Source organism: Oreochromis niloticus, unplaced genomic scaffold (assembly GCF_001858045.2).
Source record: "Oreochromis niloticus isolate F11D_XX unplaced genomic scaffold, O_niloticus_UMD_NMBU tig00002581_pilon, whole genome shotgun sequence".
Classification (NCBI taxonomy): domain Eukaryota; kingdom Metazoa; phylum Chordata; class Actinopteri; order Cichliformes; family Cichlidae; genus Oreochromis; species Oreochromis niloticus.
In genome coordinates, this window is record NW_020327668.1 from 288,695 (window position 1) to 310,646 (window position 21,952).

The 21,952-nt window shown below is 40.9% G+C and overlaps 1 long non-coding RNA gene across 1 annotated transcript; it reads right to left on the reverse strand.

The window, feature by feature from the left end:
- Positions 1–423: 423 nt before the first annotated feature.
- On the reverse strand, positions 424–1,624 carry LOC109200015 (uncharacterized). The gene is made up of 2 exons (XR_002060245.2): positions 1,243–1,624; positions 424–576 (listed from the first exon to the last, which is right to left on the reverse strand). It is a non-coding gene; the product is annotated as an uncharacterized LOC109200015 (long non-coding RNA).
- Between the last annotated feature and the right edge of the window lie 20,328 nt (positions 1,625–21,952).

A 21,952-nucleotide genomic window follows, 5' to 3' on the forward strand; every position in this document is an offset into this window, starting at 1 on the left:
TTTTTTGTATTTACAATCAGGGCCGTTGCTAGCCATTTGGGTGCCCTAAGCACAAATGCTTTATGGTGCCCCCCCCCCCCCCCCCCCCCGCCACTTAAAAAAAAACAAAAAACATTAATACTTTTGAATTTCTCAGTGGAATTTGTTTAATTAAATAACAACAAACATGACAGTTAAACAAATAAATAAGGTTAAAGGAGGTTAAAAATACTGTTACAAATAAATACTCAGGCCCCTTTGGAAAATTAAAATCAGAGCTGACATTAAAAGGACCTCTCCGCACAATTTCAACACGATCAGCATCTACAATGTGAGCTGGCCAAAGAGCAGGATCGGTTGAAGGGGGCACACATGTCTCCACAGTGTCACTTTCTGATAGTCTCTCAGTGACAGGACTCTCAGTGGTACTTGTGTATGGAACTGTACCTGAACTGGTGGTTGATGGTTCTTGTTCTTCTTGGCTAGGGATTGTTGCAGGGTCTACAATGGCTGGTGGTTGATGTCCAGGGATGGCACTACTACTGGATGGTTCATCCTGTCCTTGAGATCCTCCTTGAACATATTTAAGCATTGACCCTGCATACAAGAGAAAATATTCAGGGATTTTACAGAAATACAATTTTGAATCTACAGTAGGCCTACGAAAAATTGCATTATAAGACTAATAAATTAAGTAAGTCACTGGTACATTTAAAAATTACTAACTATATTTTACATGTATAGATTTTCATAATGGCAAATGGCAATATAAACATGCTGTACATAATTTGATATAAATGCGCAAGTAGGAAATCTATATTACTGGAAGATATAGGTTTCATATTACACTGTAATATGAAACCTATATCTTATTTATGCCGCATAAATAAGATATGCGTCTTTATAGATATCCTGAAATGCAGCAACATACAAAGTAATCTTGTCTAATCTGATAATAATACTTGACTGCATCACTGACCTATCCCAAAGTTAAGGTTAATCAGTAGCATGCATGACGTTAGCCAGCTAGCAACCTGAGGAGGGAAATGCTAGTCTCACGATTGCTAACGTTATCTGAAAACCGTCAATTGAGTGACCATGATGAGTTGCTTTTAGTAGTCCATTCTATATTCATATAGAATGGTATGAACACAGTATGAACACTGCTAACAGGAGCTATCACAGAGTTGACGGACATGAGCGTGCAAGCAAGGGCTACAATAATGAACTTTTTTTATTGTTATTATTTAAACATTGCCTTACCGGCAAGCGACGCCTGAGTTTCATCACGCTTCCTCTTCTTCTTTCTTTTCTCCGCTCCCGACTCCTGTTGCCGTTTCGAGGCCATGTTCAAACAGGTGTTTACCAATACCGAATTGAGGCATTATAGAACAGACCACTGGGAGTGGGGGGGGGCACCAGGAGGAGACTGGAGACAGGGCACAAAGCAGATTCACCCCTTTTCTCGGGAAAATTGTTTTATGTTGCTTTTGTATTGTTTAACCATATTAATGCATATGATATTTATAGTATTAATATGGTTTACTTTTTTTTTTTTTACGACCCTGATTTTTTTGGTGCCCTACCGGCCATTTGGTGCCCTACGCAGTGTGCGTTATGTGCGTTTGCGGAGCTACGGCGCTGTTTACAATTTTGAGGAATAAGCCTCTTAAATTTCTCTAGCTAGAAATATATGTTAAAAAAACAAAAACGATTTTCAATTTTTTTGTAGTTTATTGCACTTTTTTGCAATTTATGTAATTACTATGCACTTAATGCATACATATTATTAAAATTTGGGCTATAATGGTTGTATTGATGTATATCAACTTGAAATGCTCCCAAAATTGGCACTACAGCATGTAAAAATATAATATAAGCTCTGGCGGACTTGGTTCTATGGTAGGTCTTAAAGGGTTAATGTGGATGGGTGGATGTGGGTCAGCATTCCTCCTGTAGTCCACGATGAGCTCCTTAGTCTTCTCAGTGTTAAGCAGCAGAATTGAAAGAAGTGAAAGAATTGAAAAAAGGAGAGGGAGGGTGGAGCACGAAAACAAGACGGAATAGCTTTTAGAACTAGGGATCATATATAGATAACACCCAGAAGGGGCGTGTTTGGAGGCGTGGTCCCTCTGCTGAAACTCTGATTATTTATCCTCAATCAAGGAAGATGTTTGTCTCTGCCTTGAAGCTGAAGATTTAAATCATTAAGCTTTCCAACCAAATTGCTAAGATAGGCCATCTTCATCAGAAAGTCTTCATCATTAAAGTTGCTTGCAACTTCATGCATGCCTTCCTCCTGTCAAAACATCCAAATTTCTTCTCTGCGCTCAAAGCTGTGAAACAAAACAGCTAGATGTTCGGCTACCATCTCCTCACAAAGTGTGGTAAACAGTCGCACTTTTAGGGGTCTTGTTGTAATGAAATTCACCACGGCAACAATGTCGGTTAAAACAGTTTTGAGTTTGGGGGTTAATGTGCTGTGTGATTTTTCTAATGTGAAATATGTGCCATGCTGTTTTTGCTTTTTTATTTGTTTGTTTTTTGTTTTCATGTTACATTGGTTGGTTGAATGAATATAGTTTATATTTGATAAAGGATGTTATTTTTTATATTATTTTATCAGAATTGTCTCAGTTCCTTAAATAAGCTTTAAATGGCTAAGCTACTTAAAACCATCTCGTTATTTTATCCTAAAAATTCCTTATTGAAAATCACTGAAAACACATTTTTGTATTTGTCCACCAGGCGGCGCTTCTTTTTACCATTCAAAGAATAAGGTAAAATTTTACATTTCTGTTTTCCCCAAGGGTGCCTTGCTACTGAAATTATAGGTGTGTGCTGCTACTACTACTTCAGAGTGGTGTATGTGTGTACATTTGTGATGTCCATGTTCAAGTCTTTTCTGTTAGAAGGCCACACTCTGTGTTATTAACTCATTCAAGAACAGTAAATGATGAGTAACAGACTTTGTTGGTCTCCCACAAAGCCTGCAACCCTCTCCTACGTCCCAGCAGCCAAAACTTGGATTCTAAAACATCACACCATGGCACCAGCTATGCACTTCTGCTGATGGATGAAATCCTGCAATAAATTGTTTCATGACAAAGTTTCATGGGAAACACTCATTGGCTCATGAGGACACAGAGAAACTGCGGGCTTATGTAGGGATGTTCTTTTTGGATGATGTTTACATCTCAAAAAAGACTGATCAATTCAAATCTGTAGGGTGCTGCTGCAAACCCCTCTCATCAGAACTGGGCACTGTGACTTTTTTATGCCCATAAAGAGAAGCACTGGCAGCACCACTTTGGAAGCTTACATGTAAAGACCACAGTCTGTCCATTTACAGCCCATGCTCCATAGCTTTACTGCCCCTTTCTTTAAAATGCAAAAACTATTGCAGGCTGAAGTAGTTTTAAAAGACTGAGCAATTTAAAGTTGTAAAAAATGATTATATAATAATTCTACTGCCATTTGTGGAAAGGTGGCATTTTATTTTATTTTATTTCATGTTTTTACATTAGGACCTCAAGTATGACATTTTGTAACAAAAAAAAAACAAACAAACAAAAAAACAAAACAAAAAAAAAAACAAAAACCAGACATAGATTTTCATGCATTTTTATTTTTTCTAATGTCACTGCCAATCATTTACCCATCTCATTGCCCAAGAAAAATAACAATTACATCCTACTTGAAATGCGTTTTGTTGTTGTTGCCGGATTTTTAAAAAGTGAACTAAATTTTAGGTAAAATTAACATAACAGGAGACAACAAACTGGGACAGCCTTCGTCACCTGGCTGTGACGTAATCGTCCTTCAAATGCCGCCTACAGAGGATGCAGCCGACGTTTTGGGACACAGCTATTGTCTTGATGTGAGCTTCTACTCAGTGGAACAGTACTCTAGATGAGATAATACTAGTGCACTAATGACATCTTTCATAATTGAAGAAGTAATACAAAAGGAGCATTTCCTAGCCATAGCTATGCCCTGTCCCATTTTCTTAATAACAGAGTCAATATGTTGAGACCATAAAAGGTGGTGGCTTATGGTAACACCAAGTAATTTAATCTGGGTGACCTGTTCTAATACTGATCCAGCTATAGGAAGATTTAGTTGTGGGCTGTTGACTTAGTGTAATCTACTTCCTATTAACATAGATTTGGATTTAGACACGTTTAAAGTCATGTTGTTTTTTTCTTTTCCAGTCAGACACGTTCAACAATTCTTGTTTGATACGCTTGTCAATTCAGAGAAGTCACTAGCTGAATAAAACATGGTGGGATCATCAGCATACATTACAAACAAGATGAGATTTATCCAAGACGTACCGCAGATCATTCATGAAAACTGAATAGAGAAGTGGCCTGAGGCAGATGCCTTGGGCTAGACCAGAGTTCATTTCACAGCCCTCAGAGAAATAACCATTATAATAAGCCTTTTGCCTTCTTCCAGACAAATAACTTTTCATCCAGCACGAAGCAGCTGGTGAAAATCCATAACATTTTTGTTTATCTATCAAAGATCATGATTTATCAAATCAAATGCAGCACTAAAGTCCAAGAATACCACCCCGATCAAATTCCCTTCATCTAGATGTTTATACCAGTTATCTGTCATGTGAATGCGAGCTGAGCTAACTCATTTATTATGCCTGATCCCTGTTGTTATACTACCTGCAGGACAAAAGTTCCAGTCTAACGTGTTTTATACAATATTATATGGATATAAGAGTGGTTGGAAATTTAAAGCTTACATGTAATGTCTTAAATCATTTGAGAATTTTTTTAGTCAGATAATGGATTTATACACAATGTATGACACTTTTTCTTATCAAATGTTTTGAAAAGCAAACTCAAGTATACCAGCTTTGTGATATTCAAAGGTTGCTATAGTCACAGTGTGCTGAAGCAGACTGTGTGAATTGTGAAGAGTGCAGAGTTCCAAATCCAGACACGAAGGAACATGGAACAAAAGTTGATATTAACAAAAAGCGAGCCATTTACTAAGGCTGATGAAAAGGGTTTGTCTGTAAAGGTTCTCAGTCATCCAGGTCATCGTAGTCTAAGAAGCTTGGAAAGAAAAGCGTCTGGACTTCTTTAAGCTCCTTGAAGACGTTTCACCTCTCATCCGAGAAGCTTCTTCAGTTCTAAGGTCAAATGGTGGAGAGTCCCAGATTTAAACCCAGTGGGAGTATCCTTCTGAGAGGGACAAAAGACCCCCTAATGATCCTCTACCTAATCACACGCGTGAAGGTGTGAAAACTGGTGTTGGAGGTGGCAGGTGTTCGTAACTTTTCTTAGAGTGGGAGAGGGGCAAGGGTGAGCTGGATGGATGGTATAGAGATATATGATGTGCTGTGGAATGTTCTTTGTTTGAGAGTGTTCTGGGAAGGTATAAAATGGTTCAGGGCGGTGTCCTTCCTCAGAAAATTTTTTGGTGTTTGCTCTGAACATTTTCTCCACTGCAATGTTTTCATTTCTTTAATAAACCTCACTTCAAAGATACTCTCACCTGGTTGTTGCAGTTTATTCAAGATTTTCCATAACAAGAATCACCAGCATAACAGTGAAATAAGATTTCATGTTTCCTGAAAATAGAGCCTAATGGGAGCTTGTAAAGGGAAAAGAGTACTGGGCCCAGGATAGATCCTTGGTTCTTGGTTGATAAGAGAGGAGGATGTACATCTGTGGTTTATAATAGCGGCAACATTAATTAGACAAGCACAGCTCTGTCTTGACGTGGTGACTCCGTGCCTTTATTGCCAGGCTGCAACCCCCCAACACACACACAAGGCACAACCACCAGAGGGCGCTGCATGAACTATTGAACTGGTCACTAATATAACAGAGGAGAGAGCAGCTGGGAAGGAAAGTGAATAGCCCATCCTGTGTTTGTTGTGAATGGTGTGCATCACATAAAAGTAAGTTAATATTCTATGTTTAAAATGCTTTACTCTGTTACTTGCATGCTGTAATATTATTGTATTACATGGTGGCTAAGTACAAGACTGACTGCTTACCAACTGCCTCAATAGAAATATTCGTCCCTTGTGTTGGAGTTCCATCTTGTGGCCCAATTTGAGTAGTGCTTTAATAAATGTGAACCCTCTTAAGAAGCAGTAGCAGATTGATGCACTGCCTTAGTAGAGTTGTTGTGGAGGAATTTGTTGCCAGCTTTATGACAGTTTAATCTGTATTCATGTTCTAATTATTTCCTCTTCTTCTTGATAACAGGACCAACACCACATGACCCCTCTACGTCCTCCTACACTGTGCCATATCTCCCTGTACCATCAATCTGAGTGCAAGTAAACTTTACATAAATCTTTGATCTGTAGCAATGTGACTCTGCAGTGCTGTACTGTATGTTTGTGAGTTTCCTCCCCAACAAACACAATAATGAGGATGAAACGTTTGCGCCATCAAATTCAAACTTTACTCAACTCGTTCTTCTTGCTTCCTCTACTTCCGTACTATTGATTCATTAATGTTGAATTCTCTCACAGCTGCTTTCTTCCATGTTCTGGGCTTGATCTTGGGTTTTATTTTATGATACTGGATTTATTTTCTACGGAGGTTTGAACTTTGAGGGTGTTTAAACAAGAGAGAAAAGTGTAAAAATTCATGTCTGTCTCAGAAAAGTGTATAAACTGTGTATTCAGCGGTTACACAGCCCTAAAACATCTAAGATAATTGTAAGAAAAAAAGCTGACTACTTTGCAGATTTCACCTATTTTTATTTTTAGAACATAACTCCCACGATAAACAGGGGCCACTGTATCAGTATGTTAAACATTTACCCAATAAACTTGCATGTAACTTAATTGCATGTAACTTAGTTAAAATATATAGTTCAGTTAAGTATTATTCACACGTATATCATACAATTTTGCCACTTCCTGTATGAGCACCTGTTGATGCATACTGCTTGTTATAAAATTGAATAATTTTCATTAATGTGCCATGTTTGACCGCGTTGTGACCTATTGAGATAAGGCAAAGGGTTTTTCAAAGGTCGCCCCTCTGCAGATGGCCCTTAGTGAGAGTCCTGACCAGCCCCTGGCAGGACCTTGGCCTGTACCTGACCCTGCACCTGCTGTTTCTGACTGGAGGACAAGTGGAAAGTTACCCAGCAGCAGGGGCAGTTAACGGCCACCATAGAGAGAGGATCCACCACGGCTGTTGTCCTTCTCTCCGTGTCTGTGTGGCTTTGCTGTTTGTGCTTAATGCTCTACCTTGCTTGCTTTTTTTAGTGAACTGATGTTAATCAGATCTAAATAAGCTGGATCTCCACATCGTCCGTTAGATAAGGTTATCATGCTGGCTTCAAAATTTGTGAGTCCACACAGTTTATATTAATCAGTTTATTTTGTACCTTGTGGTTCAAATGTGTCAAATATCAACACTGAATGTACCTGCAGATGTTTTTGATCACATCGTACTCACTGAAAGTCCTTACAAACATTAGAGCTAATCACTTAGAGCTGCCAGGAGTCATTTTGAGCCATCACTACTTTGTCTCCCTACACTCAATACTCCAAGCCCATCATGTCTGATGTTTCCCTGATGTCCCCTTAATGTCACGATGTAGCTCCAGTACTTAGTAAGGAAAATGATGACTTACAATTGTGCTTTTGTAAAGTAAAGTTCTTAAATTCAGTATGTGCTGTCTCAGTCTGCTCCCTGGTCAACCATGACACAGATCTGGCAAATTTTATTTATTTATTACTAAAATACTGTAATTACTAATTACATCTCATATTCAATAAAAGGTGAGGTAAAAGAATCACAGATGGGGTTAAATGATGCAACAATTCACATGATACAATCAGTTTAAAGCTGATATTTAGAAGTACAGAGTAAGGACTGAAGTAAGTGTGGGGCTTCACAGATGCCAGTTAGACATTGTTCCAGTGGAACAGCTGAAGCTGCTCTTATGATCAATTGTAAATAGGCCTGGACGAGTTTAGATATGGAAATGTTTCTTTTGGGTAAGTTTCAAACATTATCTTTTCTGTTACCGGGTCCCTATTTTGTCTGTTTATTGTCTAAAAACATAAGTTTGTGAGATTTTATTTAGACATTATTATATCCAACCACCAGAATCAAGCTGCTGGTCTCTGAAAGGTCAAATTATTCTCAATCAAAATGAAACAAATGAAACAAATAAGGTTTAATCTGAAGATTGCTCCATATTGAGGATATCTTCAGCATCTGTCATCATCTAATATGAGAAAATTTGGAGACCTACAGTGTCTCATCCTTTCCACAGGGTTATTGAGGTTGATTAAATGGTAAATGGACTGTATTTGTATAGTGTTTTACTTAGTCCCCATGGTACCCAAAGCGCTTTACACATTCAGTCATCCACACATTCACACACTGGTGATGGCAAGCTACATTGTAGCCACAGCTGCCCTGGGGCACACTGACAGAGGCGAGGCTACCGGACACTGGCGCCACCGGGTCCTCTGACCACCACCAGTAGGCAACGGGTGAAGTGTCTTGCCCAAGGACACAACGACCGAGACTGTTGGAGCCGGGGCTCGAACCGGCAACCTTCCGATTACAAGACGAACTCCAACTCTTGAGCCACAATCAGCCAGGTTATCGCCTAAATAACTGTGATCCTCAACTTCCAGGCAAGAAGAGGAAGTAGAAGTCACTGCTGTGAAGAAACTGAGGCTATAGTTCACATGAGCTCACTAAAAAAGGACATTAGAAGATTGGAAAAATGATGCCTGGTCTCACGAGTCTCCATTTTTCTGCAACATTTGGATGGGAGGTCATGGCTTCACCCTCCCTCGCATCATCAGTTTGGGCGGGTGGTGGTGGTGTAGTGTTGTGAGACAATTTGTATATGACTTTTTATCAAAACACGCCATGTCACAAAGGTCATATCCTGTCAAAATAATGGATTGGAAGGGATTTATATAGCGCTTTTCAAGGCACCCAAAGCGCTTTACAATGCCATTATTCATTCACGCTCACATTCATACACTGGTGGAGGCAAGCTACAGTTGTAGCCACAGCTGCCCTGGGGCAGACTGAAAGAAACGAGGCTGCCATATCGCGCCATCGGCCCCTCTGGCCAACACCAGTAGGCGGTAAAGTGTCTTGCCCAAGGACACAACGACCAGGACAGAGAGGCCGGGATCGAACCGGCGACCTTCCGGTTACAGGTGCGCTTCCCAACCCCCTGAGCCACGGTCGCCGAAAAAGGTTTCCTCAATCCAGCAGAGCACCTTTGGGATCGTCGTGGAACGAGATTTACATCACAGATGTGCAGCCAATAAATCTTCTGTGTGATGCTTTTGTATTATTTCCACCAGCTTGTTGTCTGTATACTACAAAGAAAAAAGGCAGCTCCTAAAGTAAAAGGGGTCCAGCTTAGTAGTATCAAATGTACATAATAAAGTGGCCGGTGAGAGTAAGCACTATGAACAGACATCGTTCAATGCTTAATAACAGCCAGTAGGTGGCAGCAGAGGAGCTTCTATTTGCACAGCCCATGCAGGCCTTCACTTGACCTTTGACCTTTAGTTACAGGAGGGAAAACACTGTAAGAGAATAATGTTTCTCTGCTGAGAGGACAGACAGGGAGGGAACTGTTATTGTTATTTGATTACAGTGTGTGACGCAATACACAAGAGGCCAGGATGGAAAATTACACAATCATTTCTCTCCAATGTTAATTAAGCTGTGTTTCATCAGTCTATCACAGGCTCACTACAGAGAGGCAAACAGTCATTCGTGCTGTTAAATCAAAGTAAAAATTATGTGTTTTAGTTTAGTAGATAACTAAACTATTCAAATAACCACTTGAATACTAAGATGGAAAACATATGTAAAATGGTTATAAACAAGGGCAAGAAATGCCTTTTTTGGATTAAGTAAACAAGAGTTGCTTTTTTGAGGCCTTTGTTTTCCAATATCTTCTTCATGTTTTTTATGATGGATCGGATTTTCATCAGATTGTCAGTGGTTCAATCCCAGTATCTTATGCATGTGAATGTTAAAATGTGTCTGCTGTAACAGCTTGGAGTGCTGGGTGAGAGTGAAATATAGTTCATGCAGTCTCTGAGTTTACAGTCTGTTTTGCAGTCGCTATGTATGTTCAAACTCACCAGACTACTAATCGATGAGTTTTAAGTATATTTTCATACGTTTTACAGCTTTCCCTACAGATAAAGACCTCCTCCCATGGCTATTTATACGACACCAAAGTAATTTAGTAAAAACTGTTAAACAAGACAAAAATTCCTATTTTTTCATTATCTAGAAATGTACGTTTTTGTCATCGTGCTAGGTCTTTGTGTTTAATTTCTTTTTATGGGTTTGTATTTATGTTATAGATTATAGTCTTTAGTTTCTGTCTCTGTGTCTTCCTGTGTTTCACATTTTTCATGTCTACATGTTCCATGTGTGTCCTCAGTCCTTCCTCCGTGTCTCTTTATGTTAACCTCTCCTTGTTGTGTTCCCCATGTGTTTCCTCCTTGTATTTAAGCCCTGTGTCTGTTGTAGTGTTGTCTTATGTGCTGTGGTTTTCCTCTGCGTTCCCCGCACTCCTCACTCCTAGTTCTCTGTTCTTAGTTTCTAGTTTCACATTTTTGTTTTTTTGGCTTTAGAATTTTGCTACAGCACAATAAAGCTGCTTCTTTTAGATTACCCTCTTTGTCTTCATAAGTCCTGCTTTTGGGTCCTCTTCCCGCCTGCCAGCAGCAGCCACCCAGGAATATTTTCTTCTTATTCTGCAGTTTCCTGGTTGAAAACCCTTAGTTTGGTCCCCCCCCCCCCCCCTCCCCTCTTTACTCTTAAAGCTTTAAATTAGCTCTAAATCAGTGGTTCTCAAACTTTCCGCAGGGAATCCCACCTCATAAAATATATGGCTTTTGAACTACCACCCTTATGACCGACTTTAAAGTACAGCAGTATAAGCCTATTTAACACCACATACAGGAGACAGGAGACAATTTTTATTTCTTTTATTAATGAAAGCACAAGCTCATCCATCACCTGTTCAAAAACACAAGAGCTATTTTTATAATCAGTAGCAGTTTTAGATACGGGCGACACTGGCGGTTGCGCCTGCTGCTTGCGGCACAGGGAGGAGAGGGTGGGGCGGCGGGGGATTCTCTGGCTGGCTGGAGCAGCATCTAATAACCAACTCACAAAATAAAACAAAATAAAACAAACCAACAAACACGAAAACACCAGACATTGTGATACAGACTTATAATTTGCACCGATGTTTTTCCTCGGTGCGCCTGCTCGCTGCTGAATTGAAAGTAAACTTTATTGTCATCTCCGCTTCATACATTCCAGTATACAGAGAGACGAGACTCCAGTTACAGCAGTTCAAGTAAATAAACAATAAATATAAGAAGAGTCAGAAAGAGGGAGTCTTCGCCCAGGGCGCCAGACAGTCTAGGACCACCACTGTTTATAATAGCTAACAACAAAGGCAAGAAAATGTTTGGATTAAACTAGAGTTGTTCTCAAAACATGTCCATACTACCACGTAGATGACGACTTTAGACCGAGATTATTTAGGGTTGGGTTTTTTGGGGGGCTTTCTTTTTTTTTATAAATAAATTTTGTTAATAAATTTGAGGCAGGGCCGTGTGGTGTAGCAGCACCAGAAATAATATTTTAAGATAAAATAAGATAAGATATCCTTTATTATTCCCACACACGGGAAATTTGTTTTGTCACAGCAGGAAGTGGACAGTGCAAAAGTTATGAAGCAAAAATAGAATACAATAAGAATAAAATACAGTACACAACTGTACAGAATACAATAGAATAAAATACTATATACAGTAGAATAAATAGAATAAAATATAAAATAGGATAAAAATGGAATACAAATGCTGTATACAACTGAGTAAAAATACAACTTTGTCAGAAAAGATTATTGCACTTAGTCTTATTGCACATGTGTGGGTTTGTGTGTTTGATCAGTTAAAGTCTTTGTTGTGGAGTCTGACAGCAGTGGGGAGGAAAGACCTGCGAAATCTCTCCGTCCCACACCGTGGGTGCCGCAGTCTCCCACTGAAGGAGCTGCTCAGTGCTGTCACAGTCTCATGCATGGGGTGGGAGATGTTGTCCAACAAAGATGAAAGCTTAGCCACCATTCTCCTGTCACTCACCACCTCCACTGGGTCCAGAGGGCATCCAAGAACAGAGCTGGCCCTTCGGATCAGCCTGTTCAGTCTCTTCCTGTCCCCAGCAGAGATGCTGCCGCCCCAGCAGACCACACCGTAAAAGATGGCTGAGGCCACCACAGAGTCATAGAAGGTCTTCAGGAGTGGGCCCTCTACTCCAAACGACCTGAGTCTCCGCAGCAGGTACAGCCTGCTCTGCCCTTTCCTGTAGAGGGCGTCTGAGTTATGAGTCCAGTCCAGTTTGTTGTTCAGATGAACACCAAGGTACCTGTAGCTGTCCACAGCCTCGATGTCCATACCTTGGATGTTCAGTGGTTGCAGAGGAGGATGTTTGTGCCTGCGGAAGTCTACCACCAGCTCCTTGGTTTTACTGGCATTGATCTGGAGGTAGTTCAGCTGGCACCAGTCCACAAAGTCTTGAGTCAGTCCTCTGTACTCCTTGTCGTCCCCATCAGTGATGAGGCCGACTATTGCAGAGTCATCAGAGAACTTCTGCAGGAAGCACTGGGTGGAGTTGTGGGAGAAGTCTGCAGTGTAGATGGTGAAGAGGAACGGAGCCAGAACCGTTCCCTGTGGGGCCCCCGTACTGCAGACGACCCTGTCCGACACACAGCCCTGAGTCCTCACATACTGTGGTCGGTCGGTGAGGTAGTCCAGAATCCAGGTAGTGAGGTGATGGTCCACTCCAGAGTTCTCCAGCTTGTCCTTCAGAACCGAGGGAAGAATAGTGCTGAAGGCACTGGAGAAATCAAAGAAGATGATTCTCACAGTGCTCCCAGCGGTCTCCAGGTGAGAGAGGGAACAATTTGTCTCAGTCACAGCTCCTGGATGGACGCTGTATGTTCCTCATGGGTTGCCTGGTACTGACCTATGACCCCTCCAAATATTTTATTCATGTTTTTTTTATGATTGATATGAACTGGGCCGCACAACTGTGGATTGCAAAGTTTGGGTGAGAGTAAAATATGGTTTATGCAGCCTGCAGTCTCTGAGTTTACAGTCTGTTTACTATGTACTAAACTTGGAGACAGTAGGACACAGAAAACACTACATATGTAACTTAATCAACAATTTCTTCTTTTACTTGTTCTCTTGTTCTCCATCTCACACACATTATTTACTCATCCAGCTACATAAAAACAGGCCTAGCTGTCCATAGAGTGAGCACATGATACATGTAGAGAATCACTGAAATGGAGCTCTGTGACAGACGTCTCCACTTTCTGGGATTTAAATGAAGCTGTCGGAGCAGAACATGGATCAAAAGTCCCTAAAATTCATAGTTTGTCTTCTTATCTCCAGTTTTCCTTGGATAGATGATCCAAGAAAAACAAACAATTTTTTGTCCTGCAGCACTGCTGTGTCTCATGGTAAATGGCCTGTATTTATATAGTGCTTTTCTAGTCCCTAAGGACCCCAAGGCGCTTTACATATCCAGTCATTCACCCATTCACACACAGGTGATGGCAAGCTACATTGTAGCCACAGCCACCCTGGGGCGCACTGACAGAGGCGAGGCTGCCGGACACTGGCGCCACCGGGCCCTCTGACCACCACCAGTAGGCAACGGGTGAAGTGTCTTGCCCAAGGACACAACGACCGAGACTGTCCGAGCCGGGGCTCGAACCGGTAACCTTCCGATTACAAGGCGAACGCCCAACTCTTGAGCCATGATCGCCCCCTGTTTAGTGTAGGTTCAGTTCTGTGTCTAGTCCAGGGGTGGGCAATCTCGGTGTCCCTGCAGGTTTTAGATGTGTCCTCGAACCAACACAGCTGATTTAAATGGCTAAATTAGCTCCTCAACATGTCCTGAAGTTCTCCAGAGGTCTGGTAACGAACTAATCATGTGATTCAGGTGTGTTGACCCAAGGTGAGATCTAAAACCTGCAGGGACACCCTCGTGGACTGAGATTGCCCACCCCTGGTCTAGTCTGTGTCTTTGTGTAGTGGTTTCTTGTTTCCTGTTTTATTGTGAAGGTCTGTGTCTGTAAGTGTATTCAGTTTGCCTCACTTGTCTCGTCTTGTCAATTACTTCCAGCTGTGTTTCCCACCTGTGTGTAATCTCCCTGTGTTCTCTGAGTGTATATAAGTAATGTCTTCTCATGTTGTAGTCGCTGATCTGTCTGTCTCCCTCCTGTGAATCCATTGTGTGTTTTCACTGCCGTCTACCCTCAGATGCCTCTGTTCACCCTCCTTCATGTTCCTGTTTAGTAGTTTAGTTTTCCCACTTCAGGTTATCTTTAGTTCTGTTTGCCGTTCTCAAATTGTGTTTTGTCTTTCAATAAACCTCCTTCGCACCTCCACGAGTGCCTGCAATTGGATCCTCCTTTATTTATCTCCACACGGCGAGTGGAATGAGCCGTGACACTACGTGTGTTATATTTGATAGATGTATTTCTGTGAATTTCTGAGACTTCTAAATCCTCAGTGTGATTTTATTTTCCTCTGAAACGGTTGTGAATGTTCATGAAACACTCCATATTACAAAATTTGTTAATTTTCTGACAAATATTTCATGGTTCAGGCTTTTGTATGTTAAAGGGTTATCACACAACAGCTCTCTAGAGAAAACAGCTGCATTACTCTTGTTTTTCTTTTCTGGCTGATGCAGACAGGCCTGCAGCAGCTGCTTAACAGCGAAAACATTTCATTTCTCTTGCTCAGTAACACAGTTAAAAAGGTTTGATTCAAAATATTTTATGACTATTTTATTTTCTATTCTGTATGTCACTGCTGACATACTCATATGAAGCTTGTTCATCCATCCATCTATCACAGTCTCTCTTTGAAAGAAGTCCAGACCTCCCTCTCTTCAGCCATCTCTTCCAGCACATCCAGGAGGACAGCCAGTTCTTCCCGGTATAATGTGAAGCCTGAGCTCATTTCACCTCAATAGACTTCCTGTACTTTTTGAAGAATTTCTCTCAGTTTCTTTTCCCACAGAAAAATCCCCAAGGACAGACATATCTGGATCCAATCTGCACTACTTCACAAACTTTGATTTAGTATGAAATAGTTTCTGGCTCCAGCATGTCTTTTGGCTTGTCTCCCTCCCCTCAGTCCCAACTGCTCATGGCAGATGACACCATGTCACAAAGCTCAAATCGTGTCAAAATGGTTGCCTCAATCCAGCAGAGCACCTTTGGGATCGTCGTGGAACGAGATTTACATCACAGATGTGCAGCCAATAAATCTTCTGTGTGATGCTTTTGTATTATTTCCACCAGCTTGTTGTCTGTATACTACAAAGAAAAAAGGCAGCTCCTAAAGTAAAAGGGGTCCAGCTTAGTAGTATCAAATGTACATAACAAAGTGGCCGGTGAGTGTAAGCACTATGAACAGATATCATTCACTGCTTAATAACAGCCAGTAGGTGGCAGCAGAGGAGCTTCTATAATGCACAGCCCATGCAGGCCTTCACTTGACCTTTGACCTTTAGTTACAGGAGGGAAAACACTGTAAGAGACGAATGTTTTTCTGCTGAGAGGACAGACAGGGAGGGAACTGTTATTGTTATTTGATTATAGTGTGTGACGCAATACACAAGAGGCCAGGATGGAAAATTACACAATCATTTCTCTCCAATGTAATTAAGCTGTTTTTCATCAGTCTATCACAGGCTCACTACAGAGAGGCAAACAGTCATTCATGCTATTAAATCAAAGTAAAAAGTATGTGTTTTAGTTTAGTAGATGATCATGAAAAAAAATCACACCACAAACAAGAACCAGAACGCAAGATGGAAAACATAAACAAGGACAAAATGCCGTTCTTTTCTTCTTTGGGATTAAGAAATTAAGAGTTATTGGAGGCCTTTGTTTTGCAGCCATGCGCAATCGACCATGTGGAAGTCGGCTTTACACCAAGATCATCTAGAAGTTTTTGTTTTTCTTTGTTTTTTAACATAAAAGAGACTTTTAATTTGAAAAATAATTTGAAAGACTGGATAGATTCTGAATTGCCAATATCACGTATCAAGTTATTCCAGAGTCTAAGCACTGCAGCTGTGATATGAAACGCCAGCACTACCATAATAAATTATCCAGCGAAGGCCCAAATTCCTCTCTGCTTTAAATCAGACCTGAGTCCTAATAAGATCATGCTGCTCGATGATCTCAGTGCTCCTGCTGAGTTATATTTGCTGAGGAGCGTGCTTTTATTACTGGGCGCAATACATCTGGCACCAGAAGAATATTTAACGTCCAAAAGTGGCTGAATGCTGCATGTTGTCAATGGAGTAACAGAGTCATCCTGGAACTTGCTCAGTATGGATCAGCCAGGGTCAACATCACATCACTGGAGCAACCTGTAACATGTGTGGCACTGCAAGTTTTTGTTAGTTTCTTTCCCCCTTTTCCCCCAAAATGATGAACATGCACATTTGTTTCCATTATCTGCTACTCTTTGCAGCACTTAAAGAGGATGTTTCACTTCCTAAAAGGCCTCAAGAGGAAAAATACTTGAGAAATATTTTACTGTTAAGACACAGCCCTGTGTTTCCTGACTCTTCCCCGAATCAACTAATTATTTTTTATCAGACGTTTGGGCCTCGGTGCGTTGCTCATAGCTCTACTGCACCACTACTACTGCTTCTCTCAGCCACACTACAAAGGTGTTGCTGCTTTGCCTTTTTGTCTTTTTCCTTTTTTTGTTGCTGACTTTGACCTTGAAAATGTAACTTGCTGAGTCACATCTTAAGTAGAAAGTATATCAGTTTTAGAAATTACACTGAATACTTTCGTCTCAGACATGACTGACTTCAATCTCTGGTGACCCAGAAACTTTGTGTCATCAGTCACAAGACAGGACACAAACCCTTCAAAGTCAAACAGAAAACACAAACGACACAAACGCAGGGACACGAACAGAACACCTGGAGAGGACACAGGTAGGGATGTTAGAAAAACTAAACACAAGACTTGAACCCTAAGAACTAATACAAAATGGAAAAAATAATAACAACAAACTCAAAACTCTTGGCCAGCGACCCAGGACCACGACAGCTCTAAAACAGAGGTGTCAAACTTAAGTTTTAACTTCTTTTCTTCTCATATTAAGTTTAAAAGTGCAGTGAAACTTCTGTACAGTAACAGAAAAAAGGAACTTCCCTTGTCTGGCAGTCATTAAAGCTGGCTGTGTGTGGCTCACGATGCAATCTAACGCTTGCAATCATTGTCAGGAAACCATTTGTATGACCTGAACAACATCTCTAAAGTTTGATGGACCTTCTTGGTAATTAGTAGCGTTTTGATATATTTGCTGGGTGAAATTCCCAAGGCAGTGCAGTATTTGTTCTTCCTGTGTATTTTTAAAGCTTCAAACCTATAAATATGTCACGGCCCAGAGGATCAGCAGGTCACTGATCAGTAGTTATCTTCTCTCTCTCTTTCTCTCTCTCTCTCTCTCTCTCTCTCTCTCTCTCTCTCACTTTCTCAGGGCGGGTTCACGACCTGGGCCCACCTGGGCCTCATTACTGTTACTCGCATCACTGCAGCCCACTTCTGAGCAAGTCTAATCAGGCATGTCAGCACATTCCTTCTTCTTGTGTTCCCCGAGGTGCATTCCTGTTTTGTGAGTGTTTGGAGAGACACTGATCGTGAGTGGAGAGTGCCTGAAGAAGAGCAAGTGTTTTTTTTTTTCCTCCCTGGATTCCCCGGAGCCTTTTCCCTATCACCACTCTATATACAACACTTCCCCTGCGCAACTTGTATATACACCTGGTGGAACTGTAATAAAACGGCGAACCGTGACAAAATTATCATAATTCTTTCTCCTTCTCATCAAACATTTCTTTGTGTTCCCACAAATGATGTTTTTGGTTGTGATACACAAAAGAGGACTGAAACACAGCTGAAATGTGTGAATCACACAGGGAGGACTACAGAAAATACTCCCACACACTTCCTACATCAAAATCCGGACAAATGTCACTTGATCAAGGAGCAAATCAGTGCTCTCATAGCATGTGATGGAGTAAAAATCAAAAGTACAGCTTTATCAGACAGTTGCAGTTTAATGTTGGCTGACGAGTCTTCAGCGCGTCGCACAACTGTATTTCTGGACATGCTGATGTTGTTGAAGTCCTGCTCTGTTTCCGGGCACATTATTTCGGTGACTTTAACGAGGCAGCGTTTTATGAGGTCTCCATCTGAAAAAGGCTTGCCATGTCTTGCGATGAGTTGGGCGACCTCATAGCTGCTATTGGAGCCTTTTCCTGGACAATCTGAGCACGAAAGAAATACTGTTGCTGACCCCGCAGGAGAGCTACCCTTTGCTTTAATTTCTGCTCTCGCTCAGCACCAGTGTAGGATGCATAGACCTGATGTTTGGTTTCATAATGACGTCGTACATTATACTCTTTAATAACTGCCACAGTTTCAGTGGAGATCAAACAGACACACTTTGTCTTGAATTCTTTGAAGAAATATTCACTCTCCCACCATGTCTGAAATTTTCTGCACTCATTTTTCTACCTTTACCCTCTTTGGTTCTGCCATGTTTAGTAACTTGGGGTAAATTTCTTGATTGTGCTTTTGGGTGGAGCATCTGCCTTGATCAACAGTAGCTCTCCCTGGTGTTAAAACTAAGAAGTGCAACACACTCAAGCAAAAGTTGAAGTGCGGGCTATATTTTATATTTATAAAATTACTTGCAAGCCAATTAAAAATGGGCCGCGGGGTCCATTTTTAATTTGGAGTTTGGACACCCCTGGTCCAAGATGAACTGAGTAATAACATGAACAAAAAATTGCAGATATGATCCTATTTGAAACTCATATGTGGAAATCTTTTTTTTGTTGTTTTTACTTGTTATAAAGTTCAATAAACACCTAAAAATGAATTTGGGACTAAGAGGCTCAAAGTGAGAAAAGAAAATATCACCCACACACCACTACATCACCAGCAGCAGCAGTCAAAGCCACTGATACAACCTAATAATATAATAATAGCATGTGAGTCAGTCAGAGCTGGAGGTGACAGTGAATGCCTGTCCACACGGACGCTATCTCAGGCTCTAAAGGGATCACATTAAAACGTTCTGTCTTTTGTCTTCTGGCCGCTGCAGACAGACACAGAATATTTTATTTTCTATTTTATATGTCAATGCTGATTTACTGATATGAAGCTTGTCCATTCATCCATCACGGTCTCTTTTAAAGCAGAGCTCCCTCTCCTGTTCACAGATACATGCTATGAAGCCTGATTCCAATTTGCTCTCTGGAGTTTTGGAAAAATTTCCAGCGATTTCTTTTTTTAGTGTAAAATTCCAAGGAACAGACACAGCTGGATCTCATCTACACCATTTCCTCTGCTGAGCACGACGTGTCCAGGCAGATCTCTGACTGACAGATGGCTGCCCCTCCCTGAGCCTGGTGTTTTTATAAGGTTTTTGCATAAAAGAGAGTTTTTCTTTCTCAATGTCATCAAAGTGATTTCTCATACAGAATGCTGAGTTTTCTTTCTTTTATAGTAGTTTCTATTTTAAAATATAAAGTACCTTAAGGTAATTGTTGTTGTCATTTGACACTATTTAACTAAGCTAAACTGACTTTGTTTAAATGTCACTTGGGAATATGTGAGGCAGAGTTGAGGCAGTTAGCCTAATGTCAACCCTCAGTTAATGTGGTCAGTCAAGTCCAAAGATTTCAGAGATTTGGGCCAAATCTGGGCAAAATATTAATTACCATCAGGAATTAATGAATTCCTTGCTCCTGATATCCAGACTAATTTGGTTGGTTCTCACATACATTCCTCCTCCAAAGGAAGCAACACACTGAAATCTGTTCATCCATGACTTTATGATGTTTCCTCTAATTATTTTAAAGTCACGTAAGCTCTAATGTCCTCTGACCCAGATGAGTCATCTTACATCCATCTTCCTTCCTTTGTGGTAAAGGGCTGGAGCCTAAGACCCCATTATGCTATGTTGTCTGTGTCACGGGTGTTGCGTGCGTACGATCTTTGTGGCACCTCCAAGGTGCATTGCATCGAAGATAAAATATATGATTGGGTCAGTTTTGACCTACAGCTAAATGATACTTTAGATCAGGAGCTCAGACACATACAGTCACACAGAGGGAGATGTTGTCTGTGTGGCGACACCTTCCTGCACCTTATATCTGCCTCCTGCAGGTATAAATGTCAGTGACTGTCAGACTGGTTGCGTCGGTGAGCAAAGCGACCGTTTTGGCTGATATACCTTAACCCAGATGCCACAGAGCAAGAGTCAGGATGCACCCAGGACAGGTTCTATCCTGACGCAGGGCCATGTCCACACTAATGAGTTTTCATTTGCAAACGCATCTTTTTCTCTCAGTTTTGGCCTTCTGTCCACACTGAGACGGCCTTTTCAGCCATGGAAAATGGACCTTTTTCAAAACGCTCTCCAATGCAGATACATTTGAAAACGCCGTTTTCGTATGGCAGCGTAGATGGAGGCTTAACCCAGCTGCCATCTTAACCCAGCTGCCATAGAGCGAGAGTCAGGATACAGTCTAGACAGGTCACCAGCTTGACACAGGGCTGATGCCGAGAAACAGACAACCACACACTCATGTTCACACCTGTGGGCAATTTAGATCACCAGTTCACCTAAGCACACTAACGGCAACTGAGAGCCTACACAGGAAGAACATGCAAACTCCATCCAGAAAGGCCCAGGAGAGGTTTCTTCCTCCCATTGTTAAGCAAAAAGTATTTCGAATCCAAGGATTGTATTTCCACCTCTTTACACTGAGCCAAATTATAAGAAAAGATTTTTTGTACTGTGTGCAGTTTATGACTGGGATTTGACCAACTGCAGACAGAGCTGGCAGTCTGTGTTGGACCTGATTTGTTACTCTGCCACACAGATACTGGATGAGTCACAGGGTGATGAGTTAAAGTCAGTCTGAAAGAAAAAGCCTGGCAAACAACAGAAATACTTCAGGACTTTATTCTGTGTGAAAACGGACATGAAGCCTGATTGTATACTTGATTTTTATAGCAAGAAGTGTCACGATGAAACGACTGCTTGACATTCAAAAATACACAAAGCTGAAAACCAGAAACGCTGTGATGATGATTTTCACATGTAAGTTTTACTCTTTTCTTGTTCTTGCTGAGTTTTGCAAAGAAGCATTTCCACTGATCATTCTCACATGTTAATAGAAACAATGACAGAGACAGGTCACAGGATCACACTGCAGCAGTTGTTCATCAGTTCTTATTCAGGTTGCACTTGTGACAGTATTTTGTTCTTCATGAGTTTATTCATACTCGTGTAAAAGTAAATGCAGTGTTTTTAGATGACAGAGCTCCTGGCAGTGCCAAACCACACACGGCAAATATGTGATTATATGATTTTCATCCCAACACCTGTTTCAAACTTCCACTGAAATTTCCTCAATCTCTTGTTTTACCATTATCACTATTGTTGAAATTGTTCTTTTATTTGATTTCCACAGGAATTAAACATGATTGTGTTTCAGATGTTTAGTGTACCATAAATAAAGATACATGTCCTTCCACCCTTATTTATTATATTATGTTTGGACATTGGGGGTTTTGCACCTTTGTGGTCTTGCTAGCTAATTCCTCTGTGCAGGCAACTGTACAATGGCAATGAATAAAGTTCAAAAGTGGGATTAATGACTTAGCAAGTTGTGTCAAGCTTACAGTCACAGTTTAAAGTATCAGGAAAGCAGCTCTGATTTTACCTTGCTCAACATGCCGTTAGGATGCCTGGGTCGTTGACCCAGAGGTTTGAGTTTATTATATTGTTTATCATTTCTATTCTTTAGTTTCTTTGTTAGAGTTA